Source organism: Microtus oregoni, unplaced genomic scaffold, assembly GCF_018167655.1.
Source record: "Microtus oregoni isolate MIOR12 unplaced genomic scaffold, Mior012 000086F_ref0000336, whole genome shotgun sequence".
Taxonomy (NCBI): domain Eukaryota; kingdom Metazoa; phylum Chordata; class Mammalia; order Rodentia; family Cricetidae; genus Microtus; species Microtus oregoni.
Window position 1 is genome coordinate 3675454 of NW_024544552.1, and position 18440 is coordinate 3693893.

The 18440-nt window shown below is 43.5% G+C and overlaps 1 non-coding gene across 1 annotated transcript; it reads left to right on the top strand.

Moving 5' to 3' along the window:
* The first annotated feature begins 16945 nt into the window (after positions 1-16945).
* LOC121442117 lies at positions 16946-17061 on the top strand. The gene has a single exon (XR_005973526.1). It is a non-coding gene; the product is annotated as a U5 spliceosomal RNA (small nuclear RNA).
* The last annotated feature ends 1379 nt before the right edge of the window (positions 17062-18440 follow it).

An 18440-nucleotide genomic window follows, 5' to 3' on the forward strand; every position in this document is an offset into this window, starting at 1 on the left:
CCAATCCCCCCCTTTCCCAAGCTCCCCCCATTCTCCCCCCTCCCCCCTCTCTCCCCATCTCCCCTTACCCCCATCCCACCCCACCCCCAAGATCTCAATTTTCTCCCCGGCAATTTTGTCTACTTCCCATAGCCAAGAGGACAACTATATGCTTTTCCTTTGGTTCACCTTCTTACTTAGCTTCTTTGGGATCACCAAGTGTAGACTCCGTGACCCTTGTTTATGGCTAGAAACCAATTATGAGTGAGTACATCCCATGTTCATCTTTTTGGCTCTGGGATACCTCACTCAGGATAGTGTTTTCTATTTCCATCCATTTGCATGCAAAATTCGAGAAGTCATTGTTTTTTACCGCAGCATAGTACTCTAATGTGTAGATATTCCACACTTTCTTCATCCATTCTTCCATTGAAGGGCATCTAGGTTGTTTCCAGGTTCTGACTATTACAAATAATACTGCTATGAACATAGTTGAACAAATGCTCTTGTCATGTGATAAGGATAGCCAAAACAATCCTATTCAATAAAGGATTGTCTGGAGGCATTACCATCCCTGACTTCAAACTCTATTACAGAGCTACAGTGATGAAAACAGTGTGGTACTGGCATAAAAACAGAGAAGTTGACCAATGGAATCGTATAGAAGACCCGAATTTTAACCCACAAACCTATGAACACCTCATTTTTGATAAAGGAGCCAAAAGTATACAATGGAAGAAAGAAAGCATTTTTAACAAATGGTGCTGGCATAACTGGATGTCAACCTGTAGAAGAATGAAAATAGACCCATATCTATCACCATGCACAAAACTCAAGTCCAAATGGATTAAAGACCTCACTATCAGTCAGAACACAGTGAACCTGATAGAAGAGAAAGTGGGAAGTACCCTACAGGAGATGGGCACAGGAGATCGCTTCCTATGTGTAACCCCAACAGCACAGACTTTAAGGACAACATTGAATAAATGGGACCTACTAAAACTGAGAAGCTTCTGTAAAGCAAAGGACACTGTCACCAAGACAAATAGGCAACCTACTGACTGGGAGATGATCTTCACCAACCCCGCAACAGACAAAGGTCTGATCTCCAAAATATATAGAGAACTCAGGAAACTAGACTTTAAAATGCTAATTAACCCAATTAAAAAATGGGGCACTGAACTGAACAGAGAATTCTCAGCAGAGGAAGTTCAAATGGCCAAAAGACACTTAAGGTCATGCTCAACCTCCTTAGCAATCAGGGAAATGCAAATCAAAACAACTTTGAGATATCATCTTACACCTGTCAGAATGGCTAAAATAAAAAACTCCAATGATAGCCTTTGCTGGAGAGGCTGTGGAGGAAGGGGAACACTTATCCATTGCTGGTGGGAATGCAATCTTGTGCAACCACTTTGGAAATCGGTGTTTCAGTTTCTCAGGAAATTCGGGATCAACTTACCCCTGGACCCAGCAATACCACTCCTGGGAATATACCCAAGAGATGCCCTATCACATGACAAGAGCATTTGTGTGTGACTGTTTTACCTGCATGCATGGTTGTGTGGCATGTACATGCAGTGCCTGCAGAATTCAGAAGAAGATGTCATAACCCCTGGAACTAGAGTTACAGACAGTTGTGAGCTGCTATGTGGGTGCTGGGGATTGAACCAGGGTCCTGTGGAAGAGCAGTCAGTGCTCTTAACCACTGAACCATCTCTCCAGCTCTTTATCTTTTGACTCTTGCAATATCTCCACCCCCTCTTCCACAATGAACACTGAGACTTTCTTAGCTGCAGGAGTTCTGTGGGTGATGTGTCAGTTGGGACTGGACTCTACAACCCTGCATTTTGACTGGTTGTGGTCTTCTGCAGAGATCTCCATCCGTTGCAAAGAGAAGCGTTTTTGACAAGGAATGAGAACTACATTTATCTGTGAATATAAGGACAAATATTTAGAAGGAAGTCAGGGTTTGTGCTGCTTTAGTGCAGGGGTGGTTGTAGGTTCTCTTCCAAGATCTATGAATTTTCTAGCCCTGGATGGTTGGTTAGGTTTCCAATACCAGGCATGACTTCCCTCTTGTTGAGCAGGTCTTAGTTCCATTAGAGAGCTGTTGGTTACTGCCAAGGTATATGCACCACTATCACACCCTTAGGGCTATTGAACCAAACTAGTAATTGTTGTGGCTCACAGGCAACATAGGTGAGTAGAACTGTTGATTGCTTCCCTCCTTTGGAAGTTTGCATGATGCCTTCTGGTTCCATGAAAGCTAATCCTCAAGGAGGAAGTTTTTAGATCCTACCCAGCTGTGTTTTTGTTGCTGTTGTTGTTGTTTTATTTTTGGGAGGATTTTGTTTCGTGTTGTGTTGTGTTTTGGTGAGAAAGGCATGAAGTTGGGTGAGTAAGGAATTGGGGAGGATATGGGAAAGTTTGGGAGAGGAAAAAAATATATCAAAATATACTGTATGAAAATTCCAAAAAGTAATTTTAATGATAAAAAAAGGGCCAGTGTGGTGGCACACACTTTTGATCCCAGCACTGGGAAGGCAAAGGGAAGTGGATCTCTGAGCTAGTAAAGTGGTGATTATAGGTTATAGGTTATAGTTTATAGGTTATAGGCCAGACTAGTCTTCAGAAAGAATTCCGGGACAGCAGGGCTACACAGAGAAATGCTGTCTTAAAAAAAAGAAAGAGAGAGGGGGGAGGGAAGGAGGGAGGGAGGGAAGGAAGGAAGCAAGGAAGGAATAAAGGGAGAGAGAAAGAGAGAGAGAGAGAGAGAGAGAGAGAGAGAAAGAAAGAAAGAAAGAAAGAAAGAAAGAAAGAGGAGTTTGAGGCCAGTCTGGGATATACGAGACCTTGACTCAAAAAAATTGCATATACACAGAAAGAAAATATACACTTTAGTATTTTTAAAAATCAATTCCTGCCAGGCAGTGTGGCACACGCCTTTAGTTCCAGCCTTCAGGAGGCAGAGGCAGGTGGATCTCTGAGAGTTCGAGGCCAGTCTGGTCTACAAAGTGAGTTCCAGGACAGTCAGTACTGTTACACAGAAAAACCCTATCTTGGAAAAAAAAAAAGAAAAAGTTGATTCCCAGATGTGTTCGGTGATATGTGACATATTTGGTGTCATTATACATCTCATTCTTAACTGGTACATAAGTCATAGAATAGCCAATAATTAATAACTAGACCTAAGAATCTAAGAAACTCTGGGCTATTTGGAGGCTATCACCCCCTAACCACCAGCATCTAGTCACTGTGTCCCAATGATTCTCCCTCCTACTTCCTCTGGTATCTGTTCTTCATTCCACCTCACCCAACCCCTACTGTCTTTGACTCTTGTTTTTTTAAGTTCTAGATTTTTCAGCTATGGTTAATAGAAATTTTAATCTTAAACTGGTCTATATTTTAACAAGTGATTATACCACATGATGAAATAATAAATCCAGAAAGAGTGAAGGATTGGACTGGAATATTTAAAGATCGTAAGAAATAAACATGGGTGGGTTCAGTGTTCACTGGATTGCCCTCCCAATTCTATTCTGTGTCTCTGTCTTTTTCTTTCATATCTCTGTTCCTTCTGCCTAAAATTTCTAATCCACACACCCTTATCCTGAAACATGTGAACCCCACGGAGGCTGAAGCCCGACAGCTTAGCATATTAAAACACTCGCCACCAAGCTTGACAACCTAAATTCAATCCCCGTAATCCTTATGTTAGAAGCAGAGAACTGATTCCCACAAGTTGTCCTCTGACTTGTTCAGGTGTGCCATGGGACATACACCCATGTGTGTTTGCACATGTTTACAGAGAATAAATAAACAAAAAATACCTGTAATATACATATGTGAAAAGTTTATTTATGCGCATACATACCAGGAACACTGGATCAATATGTACCTTTCACTTACTCACCTGATTAAAAACCCTATGTCTAAACGTAATCACTTCCTGAGATGGTGGGCTGGAATTGCCACATAAAATTGCAAGGACCATAATTCACCCCAACACAACATCCATTCCTGAACTAATTTCTGGTCAAGGGAGTAAAACTTCCCCACTTGCCTTGGGCTGGCTAATCATCTGGGCATGGGCCAGATGCTTGTGAGTTTTGTGACAAAGTCTCTGGCCCCTGTTTTGAACATTCTTTAGTCCTCTTCTTCCTCTAATATTGGTGCTTTCAAATTCTTCTGCACACTGGTGCCAAAGGGAATCCTTATGAAATACAAGCCATATCTAGGAATGACGATCCACACCTGTAATGCCGGCATTTGGGAGATAGGGATAGGATGACCAAGACTTTAAGGTCATCCATCTACAGAGTTCAAAGCCAGCCTGGGCTACATGAGACCCTGCCTTTAAAAAAAAAAAAAGAACTCACACACAAAATTATTACTATAATCTCATTAAAAGTTCCCCTGTCACCCAGCAGCTAAAAGAAAAACAAATTCAAAGCCCTTTTCTTAGAGATTGTATCAGTTACCTGTTGTAACAAACCACTCCATAACTCGGTAGCTTAAAACAGGAATCATTTCTTTTGTCCATAAGGCTGCAATTTGAGCAGCACTTAGATTGCATGACTAGCTTCTGCTGTGCCTAGCATCTTCTGGGTCATTCCCATGAGTTCCCTCTTCGTTATTGTCAGGGTGGGATTTTAGGGCTTGAATCACTGACACATTTGATAGCAAAGCAAGCCGATCACTGGTGGTCAGTGGGTTATATGACTGCATGCTGCTCTCTCCAGTCTTCCTCTTGCTTCCTTTGGGACTCAGGTGTCACTTAGATCAACTTCCCTGGTAGCTGGATTTCCTTATGCGACAGCAGAATAGAATCAGAAGCATTAATTATGTAACTGTGGAACCAGCCAGTGTGTTGTATCTTCTGTTGGCGACGATGAGGTGGGGATGAGAGCAAGGTCGGGGGAAGAAGTTGCTCCAGCTGACCCTTCTGCTTATACTGCAGACTAAGCTGGACAGAGTCTGAGTCTGTTGTGTGGAGGGATGAGCTGAAAATCTGGGCAGGTGAGAGCATGAGGACAAGAACACGAGAGAACTAGAGTCCTGGATTTGATCCCAATCCTGCGGGGAAGGGGGGAAGGGAAAAATGGGGATATAAACAAAAAAAGGAAGCTTGCTTTTGCTGGGCTCTGCTCTGAGCTGGGCTCAGTTTACCATCAGTGGTCCCTCCAGCTCAAAGTGTGCTAGGTGGCAGGGAGATGTGGAAGCATGTGTGTGCCCTGAGGGTGAATCTTGTGAAGAAAGCCCCTCCCTTCCACACCACCTCAATCCATCCCAGCATCTGTATCCCCAGGTGACTTGTTATGTTTTACTGTTTTTAAAATATACACTTTATTGCTCAACAAATACATGCACATGTATAGAGAGTGGGTACAGATGGATACAGAGATTAATGAATTATAGAAAAGCAAATATTGGTGGATTACTAGCCAGGTGAAGAAATAAAATCTTATCTGCACTTCAGAAGCATCAAATACATTCCTTCCCCATTACAAAGCCCTCCCTCCGTGTAGGGCAAACACCAGACCAATGGTGGTCAGTTCCTTGTTCCCATACTCCACTGCCTTTGTTGGTGTGTGTTTGTAGTTTGGTTTGGGCCCCTGCACACACATAGAGACACGCATATACATATACTTAGAAATAAATCTTCAATATATATATAACTACATTCTATTTAGCTGCACAGCACTGAAATTCTTTCTTGTATGATGGCAAAGAATGGTAAAGGATGCCTCTGTCTCCTGAATGATTGTTAGCTACTTGACATTTTATGTTGTAGATATTTCCTTTTTAAATTTCAATTTCATATTGTTTGATTGCACATGGAGAATCATACTGGTTTTCATGTAGACTTTATATCTCTTATTCATTGATCTGTGAATTATTTCAGATTTCCTACGTAACAATTATGTCATCTGAAAATAGTAACTATTGTTCTTTCCTTACCAATCCCTATGCCCTTTTTTTTTTCCCTTGTGTTACTACAAGGTATCACCTCCAGTGTTACATTGACTAGAAGAAGAGGAAGTGAACGCCCTCAGATTCCAGAAGAGGGTGTCATATCCCTTGGATATAGAGCTACAGGCAGTTGTGGGCCACCACCCGGGGGTTCTGGGAACTGAATTCCAGTCCTCAGGGAGAGCAGTAGCCATTTTTAACCACTGAGTCATCTCTCTAGGCCATGTTGAATATTTTTTTTATAAATGCATTGGGTTTTGAAAGTTCCCGTATTATGTTATGTTTTTAATGAACAAAAGTTCAAACTTGGGGGCTGGAGAGATGGCTCAGTGGTTAAGAGCATTGCCTGCTCTTCCAAAGGTTCTGAGTTCAATTCCCAGCAACCACATGGTGGCTCACAACCATCTGTAAAGAGTCTGGAGCCCTCTTCTGGCCTTCAGGCATACAGACAGAATATTATATACATAATAAATAAATAAATAAATATTTAAAAAAAAGAAAAATCAAAATAATAATAACAATGAAAATTATTATCATTGGAATTAAAAATGTAGGTCCTAATTTTAAAAAAAAAAAAAAGTTCAAACTTTTTGTTAATGGATTTGTATATGTGTTGTATTGTATCTTCTTATTCACGTGTGCATATGTTTGCGTGCATTAACTGATCAAAGGCTAAGTGACATTAGGTATCTTCTTCAATCGTTTTCCACATATTTTTTGAGACAGAATCTCTCATTGAACCAATGTGACTAGACTAGAACCAATCCGGCAAGCCCCAGGAGTCTGCCTGTCTCTGCCTCCTATGCCTGGGATTACAGGAGCATGCCACTGTGCCCAGCTTTTTGTATGGGTACTGAGAATCCAAACTCATACTTGTGCAGCAAGCCCTTTATCAAATGAGCCGTCTCTCCAGCCTCCACGAGTCCATTTTTGAGTGAGTGAATTTGGACTGTACACGTCACCCTTCCGGATCTATCAAGTGACGATATTATCACTGTTCTCACACTGCATTTACCACCACTTTGGCATGAGGCAATAAGCAGCCTACTTTCTATCTGCAAGACCCAGAATTCTAACGATCCTGCAGCTGCCCCTGGAGCGTGAACCCCCGGGTGAAAACCCGAGTAACCTGCAGTCCACTTCAGGGAAAACTCAGGGCCTGGATGCCAAGGAGCCCTTCCTAAGCAGTGCTTGTCGAAGAACATAGCACTCAGCCTGCAGAATAACCGTTTCCACTGCCGCTCTCCCGACATCCTATCAGCACCTGTCTACGGCTTTCCCCTGAGCTCTGCCTCACTGCACATGCTCAGAGGTGCTTCTCTGGTGCCACATGGCGGCCCGATCCCTGACGCTCTCTTGCCGCTAAAGCTAAAAGACACCCCTGCCTCTATACCCTGAAACCCCAGCTGGAGACACCCCAGAGTTCTGGGTGTTGGTGGACAACTCCTGCCCCTCACCTTCTTCCCCACTGCAGAGGAGACAAACAATTAAAAATAACGTTTGTTTTTCTCCTAGCAGAGAAGGACCCCGAGCTCAGTGGAGCCCTAAGATAGACAGGCAGCAATTTTGGAAGGGAAGTATCACCTCGGAAGTGAGTAAGCTCGCTGAACGGTTTAACTACCTCATCCTCAAGTGGTGCTGGTCCCCAGACGGCATGTCCAATCACACTACACACATCCTCTGGTGCTCTGTTACCTGCTCCATCACTCCTGCTCCAGTGCCATTTTACCATTTTCCTCCTCCCAGGTGTTGCTTCATTCATTGTGTACAGGGTTATCTTTTTTTTTTTTTTTTTTGACAGGGTTTCTATGTAGTTTCAGAGCCTGTCCTGGAACTAGCTCTTGTAGACTAGGCTGGCCTTGAACTCACAAAGATCCACCTGCCTCTGCCTCCCAAGTGCTGGGATTAAAGGCGTGTGCTGCCGCCACCCAGCGGCATGCAGGGTTATCTTAATGCAATAGCAAGGCCATTGGGTTCTCTCCGTGGCTCCTTTGGCAATTCCTAGGAAACTTGGTATGAAACAGTACTTGTTAAGCCAATATTTTCTTTGTAAAATTTCACAGCTGCGTAGACTAACAAAAAAGAACTACCTCTGGGTCTAAGACCAGTGTTCAAATAAAATGTACACCTCCTGTAACCCCAGACTTAGCACTTGACTGTCGCTAGTGATGACTCGTGTGCATTCAGCAGTGTATCAGTTTGCAGCTCGTCCTGCACAGGACATAAAGCAACGGTGCAGTTCACCAACGAAGCCTTAGACTTGCAGTCTGACAATTCTGACATCAGCAGAGGGCTGCTATAATGGAAAAAAAAAAAAGATTTTCCTTCAAGCCTGAATACTAGAGCTCAAATGCAGGGTCTGGTACTAATTAGATATAACTGATTTCCATGTTAACTTTACAGCCACAAAACAATATTCCTCCTATGTTCATTCGTTCTGATCATTGATCGGCATGTTTTCTTTTCTTTTTCTTTCTTTCTTTTTATTCTTTTTTTTTTTTGGTTTTTTAAAACAGGGTTTCTCTGTAGCTTTGGAGCCTGTCCTGGAATTTGCTCATGTAGACCAGGCTGGCCTGGAACTCACAGAGATCTGCCTGCCTCTGCCTCCCAGGTACTGGGATTAAAGGTGTGCGCCATCACCGCCCGGCAGATTTTCATTTTTTTTCAAGACTTGCTTTTGTCATTGTATGTGTGCATGTGTGCCTCCCACGTTCAGATGACGGAGGAGGCCAGAAGAGGGCGTTAGGTCTGCTGAAGCAGGAGGAGCCAGGTTCTTCCTCATACCCATCCAACAGCCCATAATACATACAAATGGCCTAAGTTTACCAATTGGATGTTGTAGACCAGAATTCTGACCCTTGATCTAGAGAGGCAAATATTACAGTTTGAATATGAAAGGTTCAATACAGTTTCATGTGTTGAGTGCTTGGTCCCAAGATGGTGACACTATTTGGGGTGGTTCTGAAAGTTTTGGGAAGTGGGGTCTAGTTAAAGAAAGGAGGTTCTGAAGGCATGTCTTTGAAGGTTACACCTTGTCCCAGGTTCCCGTCTCAGTCTCTGCTCCCTGCACCTCATGAGTTGGAAACTGCCGAGTGTTCCTGAATGGGAAGATCCGCTCAAGCATACACAGCCAAGAAAACACGGACTACCCTTCCAGGGCCACGAACCAAACAATCCTTCCTCTCTTAATTGTTCTGGAAAGTATTTGCTGTTGTCAGACTTCTTGTGAACCTTCAGTTCCCCAATAGTAATACAGAAACTTATTATTAATTATGAAAGCTCAGTCAATAGCTTAGGCTTGTTTCTAACTAGCTCTTATGACTACTAAGCCGTTTCTATTCATTTGCTTTCTGCCTCATGGCTTTATTGCCTCATCTCTGTGTTACCCATCCTGTGCTCTGCAATTCCTGGCATCTCCCCATGACTCTGCCTTTTTCCCATCATTCTTTCTGCCTCCCCGCAATCCTGCCTACCTATTGGGCATTTAAATTTTTACTAAATTATTCACAATGGCATATCTTCACACAGTGTAAAGGAATATTCCACAACAATTTGGGTCAGAGTTACACAAAAATGGCTAATTTACAAAGTCAGAGAGCTGGTGCAGCAATGGCAGCAGGAAGAACAGCGGCCCGGGGAGTCTGATGACCAACCTGATGAGATTCATTCCCTGGACCAGCCATGTGACCATCCTCCCTCTGTGGGTCTCTGTGTTTCTTCTGCTTTTCTTAAAATGATATGAATCATATTGGAATCAAAACTCACCCTAATCTAGAATAACTTTAAAAAAATTACACCTTCAAACCTGTTTTTAAATAAAAGAGCACCATTGCATTCTTTTGATGAGGACTACAACATATCTTCTTAGATAATTCAGCCCACAATAACAATCACCATCTTATGCCTCTCTAAAGCATATGTATGTGTGTGGGTATGGGAATGTGTGCAAGTGTCCGTGGAATCCAGGAGAGGGAATTGAAGTCCCTGGATCTGGACAACAAGCAGTTGCGAGTTGCCCAACGTAGGTGCTGGAAACCAAACTTAGGTCCTCTGCAAGAGCACTACTGCTCTTAACCACTGAGCCACCTTTGTAGCCCTTATGTCTTAAAATTGTGTCTATATATTTTCTTATGTATATTTATTTATCTACTCATGAGCCAGAGCTATTTACTCTAAACTGAAACATTGTTTCCTGGAAAGATGAGGGCGGCTCTTAAGACTCTGGAAGTAAAAGAAACATAGAAGGACAAAGAAGGCACAATTTACAAGGCTCAGAAAGGTCCTGAAAATTACACACTCAAAATGTCTATCTCGGGGCTGGAGACATGGCTCAGAGGTTAAGAGCATTGCCTGCTCTTCCAAAGGTCCTGAGTTCAATTCCCAGCAACCACATGGTGGCTCACAACCATCTGTAATGGGGCCTGGTGCCCTCTTCTGGTCTGCTAGCATACACACAAACAGAATATTGTATTCATAATAAATAAATAAATATTTAAAAAAAAATGTCTATCTCCACATGGGAAGTAGAAAAAGACAAGACCTCCTGAGTAAATTGGGAGCATGGGGACCTTGGGAGAGGATTGAAGGGAAGGGGAGAGGCAGGGAGGGAGCAGAGAAAAATGTAGAGCTCAATAAAAATCAAAAAGAAAAGTCTATCTCCAAGCTTATAAAAGTTGTAAAGAATTTCTGGCAGCTAGGTAGTGGTGGCACTTGGCTCTAATCCCAGAACTCGAGAGGCGGAGAACAGCAGATTCTGAGTTTGAAGCCAGCCCAGTCTATATAGTGAGCTCCAGGACAGTCAGAGCTATGCAGACAGACCCAATCTCAAAAAAAAAAAAAAAAAAAAAAAAAAAAAAAAAAAAAAAACTTTTCTAGGAAAAGAGACTTTCTGGCGAGCTAATCTGCTTCCTAGTCATGCAGGAATCGCCTGGCCTGAGAGGCAAGTTTCTGAGCTGTCAGTCATGGAGGCATGCAGCTTTGGTGAGATACAGGTGCAGTTTTGAGTTTTCTCTACTCCTATAAGTAATTCTTCACCCATACTCCTGAAAAAGACTCCAATAAACTCATTTACTCACTGAACTGTATTTGGATGAATCATCTTTGGCTCATCACCAATGTCCTACCTGGGATGAATAGGCATTTGTTCAAATCTTCCCTGGAAGTCACACATTCATGTCCAATGTCCAGGTCTGCTGTGTTCTGTTTCTGTCCCCCACAAAACCCATATGTTGAAACCCAGCACCATGTGAGAGCATTTTCAGGGAGTAACTTTCTACAGACAGGTCATAATAGGAAGGCCCCCTGAATGGGATCCATGCTCTTGTTTGTTTGTTTTGGCTTTTTGTTTGTTTTTTGTTTTTCGAGACAGGGTTTCTCTGTGTAACAGCCCTAGTTGTTCTGGAACTAGCTCTTGTAGACCAGGCTGGCCTTGAACCACCACCACCAGACCCCAGCCTGACCCCCACCTCCCACCACCACCACCACCAGCAGCTGCTTGATCTATGAACTTTTAAAAGAGGTCCCAAAGAGATACCTCATGAGGCAGATGAGGCAACGTTGAGACAAGAGCTGTGGATAAGGAAGACTCACCAGAATCCAAATCTGCCAGTGCTTTCATCTTGGATGTCTCAGTCTCCAGAACTGTGAGAAATAATTTGGTTTAAAAAGTATAAATGGTGGGCTGGAGAGATGGCTCAGCGGTCAAGAGCATTGCCTGCTATTCCAAAGGTCCCGAGTTCAATTCCCAGCAACCATATGGTAGCTCACAACTATCTGTAACGAGGTCTGGTGCCCTCTTCTGGCCTGCAGGCATATACGCAGACAGAATATTGTATACATAATAAATAAATAAAGCCGGGCAGTGGTGGCGCATGTCTTTAAAAACAAAAAAAGTATAAATGGTCCCCTCACCAGGTGGTGGCTTGAGCGCAGGAGAGTGAGCCCCACCCCTCAACATGGCTTTCCACGGTAGAAGGCTTCGGATGGGAGCTACAGACAAAGATACACCTTTCCTTGGAGGGATGGCCACTAAGACTTTGACCATACTCCAAATAGTATATGAACAACACAAAAAGGACTTGTTTTGCTTTGTTTTCTCTATTTTTTTCTTTTTCCATTCTTTTTTTTTGGGGGGGGGGGGGGAGGGAGGTTCAAGGTGAGGAGGAGCAGACTGGAATGAACAATGTGAGATTCCCAAATAACCAACTAAAGAAATTATAAAAATAAAGAGAAAGAGCCTAAATGGACTAAGGTAAGCATTTAGTCACCAGTGCTCTAGGACGTTAACAGAAAAAAGCAATGTGACAAAAATACGAGAAATAACAAGAAATAGTAACAGCTCCATAGGGCATCCAGCAGCAGAGTTCTCAGACCGATATTCCATGTTTGATGTACCAGAAGCAATAAAAGAAAAAAAATGGGCTGTGTTTCAGATAACTGAACATTGATTTTAAAATTGAAATTTTAGATTTGGGCTTTTAGTGTACAAATGCCTTGTGTTTTAAAAGAATTACAAATGGGGGATGGTTTGGTGGATAAAGTGTCTGATACACAGCATAAGGACCAGAGTTGAGATCCCCGTCCCAGCATGCTTGAGCATCTGTAACCCTAGCAATGGAGGATGGAGAAGGTGGAGACAGGCAAATTCCCAAAACATGCTGGCCAGTCACTCTAGCCGATCTGTTAGGGCCATCGTCAGTTAGTGACTCCATCTCAAAATACAATATAAAGAACAAAAGAGGAAGACACTCAGAAGGACCTCCAACCCCCCACACACACACACAGACACACACACACACGTGAACACCACCTGGGCACACACAGTCGTGCACACACAATCATGCATAAACACACTATACACACACAACAAAAGTAAAGTAAAACAGCATCAAAAGAACTAATAGAATTTAAAGGAAAGTTACGAGACCTTATCATGAGATTTGCTGTTGTTTTGTTATTTGTATGTGTGTCTACTACATGTGTGCCTGATGCTCAAGGGGGCCAGAAGAAGGCAACAGAACTCCTGGAATTGGAGTTGCAGACAGTTGTGAAATACCATGTAAGTGCTGAGAGTTGAATCCTGGTGTTCTGGAAGAGCAGCCGGTGGCCTTGACCACTGAGCTGGTGCCACATAGCAATGCCCTGTCTCAAGATAGATGGATAGGTAGGTAGATAGATAGATAGATAGATAGATAGATAGATAGATAGATAGACAGATAAATAGATAATTGGGGGTAGGACATAGTGGCACAGGCTTTTAATCCCAGCACTCAGAGGTAGGAGGATTTCTTTGAGTTTGAGACGAGTCAGCGCTACATAATGAGAACTTGTCTCAAACAAAACCAAAATTAGTCATGTTGCAACATGACATTGCCTGTCTACATCAAGCCCTATGTATTCAGGAGTCCCAGTGACTGACATGGTACCTATTGCCCCCATCTTACACATGATGCACTCAGTCTGTAGCTTGTCCCAGACCACCTGTTGGTGATACCAAAAGATCCTCTCCCTTGTGTTGTTCCAGTGACGTAAAGAGTAATTAAAACACAGAGAAACAACGGGGAACATGGAGGTGGTGGAAAAGAAACACAACTGACCCTAAGATCTTCCAGAATAGTCCATAATGCCTCATTTCCCAAATGTATAATGTAAATAAAGCCGGTAAGAAAGAAAGGCAACCGGGAGCTAGACAGATGGCTCAGCAATTAAGAACACTGACTGTTCTTCCAGAGAACCTGGGTTCAATTCCCAGCAGCGGCATGGCGGCTCACAACTGTCTGTAACTCCAGTTCTAGGGAATCCAACAACTTCACACAGACATACAGGCAGGTAAAACATCAATGCACATAAAATTAAAATAAATATTAAAAAGAAAGGCAGCTCCTTTGAAGTCCACCATAAAATCAAGACAGATTAGACTCAGATAACACAATATTGATCACAAGTACCCCTTTGCATAGGGGGAAATGGGTGCTCTGGACAAAAGAAGTTAGTCATGCTACTTGGCTTTAACCACACCTTCCCATCAAATCCTGAGGTGCAGATGAGAGGACCATCTGAGGTTCACAATAAAATCGAACAAAGCAGGGTGTGCTGCTGTGGTGGCTCGTGCCTGCGACAGCTGCTACCCTTGCTGAGGTGAGAGGCCTGCTGTGAGCCCAAGGTCAGCTTGGTCTACAGAGTGAGATCTTGACAAAAAAAAAAATCAACAACTATAAGAAAAACAGGCTGAGCACTTGAAATCTTCCAGCCAAGTAACTTTAAATCCTTAATATGAACTACCTAGACCTTGGGCATACAGAGACTATTTGACACATTCCTTCAAGAGATCACAGACTAGAAAGGACATCAGCTGAGGACGAGTGGGGATAGGCCCACCGGAGGGTACAGAGACGGGCAGCCTGCTGGAGAAAGCTGGCACTGAGTGGACAATAAATAGCTGTCTATAAGTCAGGAGGAAGATGAGATAGAAGACTCCAGAAAAGGAGAAAACACCCAAATGTTTCCTATCTAAAGATAGGAGAGCATAACCCAGACCACTGGGAACTGCAGGCCAGTCTTTTACAAGGCTGGAATGCGTGTAAGGCAAGGGGTATAGTGACATTTTATTTGTGCTTTAATAAATAAAGCTTACCTGAAGATTAGGGTGCAAAACTAAGCCACTATAGGCCAGGGAGTGGTGGCACACACCTTTGATCCCAGTGGCCACACTAGTTAGCCATAGAGGCTGGGCAGTGGTGGCGCACGCCTTTAAACCCAGCACTAGAGAAGAATATAAAACGGGAGGAGCAGGTCTCATTTTCAGTCTCCGTCTGAGGATTCTTGGAGGCAGGACCGCCCTGAGGTAGGCAGAGGTAGGAGCTAGTGGCTGGCTGCTTTGCTTTTCTGATCTTCCGCTTGAACCCCAGTATGTCTCTGGGTTTTCAGGGTTTTCATTGTTCGTGCTACAAAGCGGCGAGTGATTGATAAAAGGGGGTGAGTGATAAAAGTGCCTCCTGGATGACTTTCAATCCTCTCACGTTGGCAATAAAGATCACTCATCACAGCTGGCACATGAGAAGAACAGAGTCCCTGTTTGTCACCCACACTAGATATCCCCTGGGGACTGGGGACTTCAAAGGGGACCAGAAGCCTCCTTACAATAGGAGAGGATGAAAGCCAGAGGGATTTCAACTGATGCCAACCCTGCCTGATCCCCAGGCTGGTGAGCCACCCTAGAAAAGTACCAATTATGTTGACGTTCATGATGTGAAGTTGTTCTGTAGCAATCAATGTGTGAGGGCGATCCTATCATTAGAAAACACATAATTATTTAAGGTGACAGGCCAGGATTAATGTCCCTCCAGTGATTTTAAAAAGTGTGTGTGTCAGTGAATGGAGAGGGGGAAAAAAACAAATATAGCAAAATATTAACAGCGTTGAACCCAGGTAAAGGAGTTCCAGGCAGTTGTGGGCTACCCAATATTAATTCTGAGAGCCTAACTGCAGCTGTCTGCAAGAGCAGTCTGTGCCCTTAGCTTCTGAACCACCTGTCCAGCTCTGTTTTTGCTATTTGAGACAAGGTTTCAGTCTCTAGCTCAGCCTGCCTTCAACCTTCCTGTGTAACTCAGAATGACAGTGAACTCATAGCAGCCCTCCTGCCTCAGCATCCTAGAGTCAGGCATGTGTCAACACTGTTAGTCTAAACGCATTCCTCTTTAGGACCAGTTCAGTCATTGATACCACATTTACATATGCATATTAATTTTTATTATGTAAAATCTCTTTGTGTTTCTTTCCTACTCTTCCCTGAATTTTTACTGCAGAAGTTGCTTTGTCTTATTTTCAGAGAACCAGTGGGGCTGAGAACTGTGGTGCCGACGGAGTATAGGTGATCCTCGGCCACCAGGCTGTAAGAAGGAGAAGAGTGGATCACACTGTAATCCCAGCATTGGAAAGAGGCCAAGGTAGGAAGCTCACCCTGAGTTCCATACCCTCTCGGACCTAGTGATTTCCCGATCAGATTCATAAACTAAGAACGTCCTACTATTCTCCAATCATAGTAGAGGTGAGGTGTAACTGGGGGGATAGAGGGTGTCGTGGCCAACGTTCAAGCCCAAGCACGGGAAATAAACACGGATTTATTAAGTCCTAGGTTGTTTATTTACTTTCACAAAACAGTGGAACACTTTTCCGTGTTATTAAATAATCCTTAAAAACGATACTTGATTTTATTTTAGGTAAGTCTTACCTTACTAAAATCCAGCCCTCCCAATGCTGAGAGGTCGGGCATATGCCACCCCAGCCAGGCTGGAAAGATTTCACAATAGGATTAAACCCACCTCCTTGCTGCACGGCAGGCAGGCACTCTGCCACCGAGCTGTACCCCCGCCTTTACAGACAAGATGGTGTTCTCAACTTTTTTGTTTGTATTTATGTGACGGGGCTGAGAATGGAACCCATTCCCTCCTGCATGCTAGACACGCGCGCTACAGTGTGCTCTGCCCAGAAAAGTCATACTTTGATTTTAGTTTTGTTCCCATATGTAACCCTGGCAGGCCTGGCACTCGCTATGTAGACCAGACAGGCCTCAAATTCAATGGTTCCCCCTTCCTCTGCCTCTATGTACCAGCGCAGGTTAAAGCGCACAAGCAAAGCCAAAGTCACACTCTTGTAAATCTGGCTTTTGCTCTGACCCCTGGTGGCGGCCCAGCGCCTAGCGGCAACGGGGACAAATCCAAGGCACTTCCGGAAACCGAGGGAGGCCACGCGGCCCGTCGGCAACATTTGCATACCCACAATGCAGTGCACACGGGTAATTACATCCTTTAAAAGAACAATGTACTTTTTTAATTGTTTTCATTTGTATTCATCCTGGCTTCTTAATTTGATGGATATTTCAAATTTTTACCCTAAACGAATGAAACAGTCACCGTCTTTAGAGGAGAATAGTTACCATTGGTGAACTAGGAGGTACAGTCGGCCGAGGACTGTACACCTAAGCAACGAGGGTATACTCTGGTTTCTCTTCAGATCGTATAAATCTTTCGCCTTTTACTAAAGATTTCCGTGGAGAGGAACAATTCTGAGTCTTAGACTAATTTTTTGAGGCCTTGCGCTAGCAAGGCTAACAATACTGTTCAACAACAGACTGGTTTAGGGATGTTTAAGCTGGCTGTGCCGTGAGCACTTAGTGGTCTTGCATGAGGTAAGAGCTGAAGTTTCCACCTGCAGAAAAAACACGTTTCTCTCGCAGCGGCGGGAGAGCCTTGGAACACACACACCCAAAAGAGTAAATTTACTAGCAGTATAACATAGAAACGCCCGCCCGGCGGTCTGCTCGAAACTCTCTTCCCAGGACCACCTACAGGCAAGTACCCCCCACACACACACATCGGTCGTCAGTCTAGAAACTGACTTGCCTAAAAGGCCAATCTTATACAGGAGTTTTCTCAATGGTTTCTCTTGGCAGATGACCGCAGCGTGTGACAAGCTGACAAGGACACCACCGGACAGGTACCACAGTGTCTTATTAGGGGAGATCACCAGCTGGTCTGATGACTATGAATGATCAAGGCTTTCTCGTGAAGTACTGTCATCTGTTTCTAGATCGTTCACCTTTATTATAAAACTTGAACAGGAATCAAAACGATGTGGTTGTTCTACAATATAAAATACTTTTAAAACCTAAAGGAATAAGGACTGTATAATAAGCAAAAAAGAAAGTGTTACATCATGCGTGTCTCTATTAAGCACATTTATTAATTATGTTTAACTATGTTTGATTATTAATATCAATACTACCTCACTATGGTTGGTTGCTTTGTTGTCTGTGACAAAAACTGGGGAATCCTAATTGTTCTAAATTATTAAATATGCCCAGAAAATTGAGGAAATAAAGCACATTTCTTTGCTCCAAAACAAAAATTGCCGTGAGAATCCATTCACCTCCGGATTCTGTTTCCCTTGCTGCCTGGTTGGTTTGGGAAGACAATCACATCCGCTTCTGGCTAAGTGTATGGGCTGAATGGTTACCCTACCTCCCAGGGATCACTGTTCTCTGAGGGTAAGCAGAGTGAAGAGCACCTCAGGAAAATGCCAGGCTCACTCACACGGATACACCAGGGATCCCAAGAATTGGACAGGAAGAATCCTTAAGCATCCCAGAAATGCTTGTCACTCTTCCTGAAGAAAATCTCAATGCGTCAGATAGATTTGTTTCCCAATTTTATACTAAGTTTTCTCGGCCAAAGATCCTTAAAATCTCTTCTGCCCAGAGAGCACAGTGGAGCGTGTTAAGGCCTGGCCCTTACTAAGGACCCACCCACCTTTCGGAAGTCCCAGATCCGAGGCGAGCGTCTAAGCAGGAATGCAGGCAAATCCATACTCAGAATAAGCCCAAGGAACAAGAAACGGCCTGAGACAGTAACAGGGACGTGGGTTGGGAAACAAGGCCTTTGCTGTCCTTGGGGAAGCTCTGTATCCTGTATCGTGAAGTGGGGGTAGTA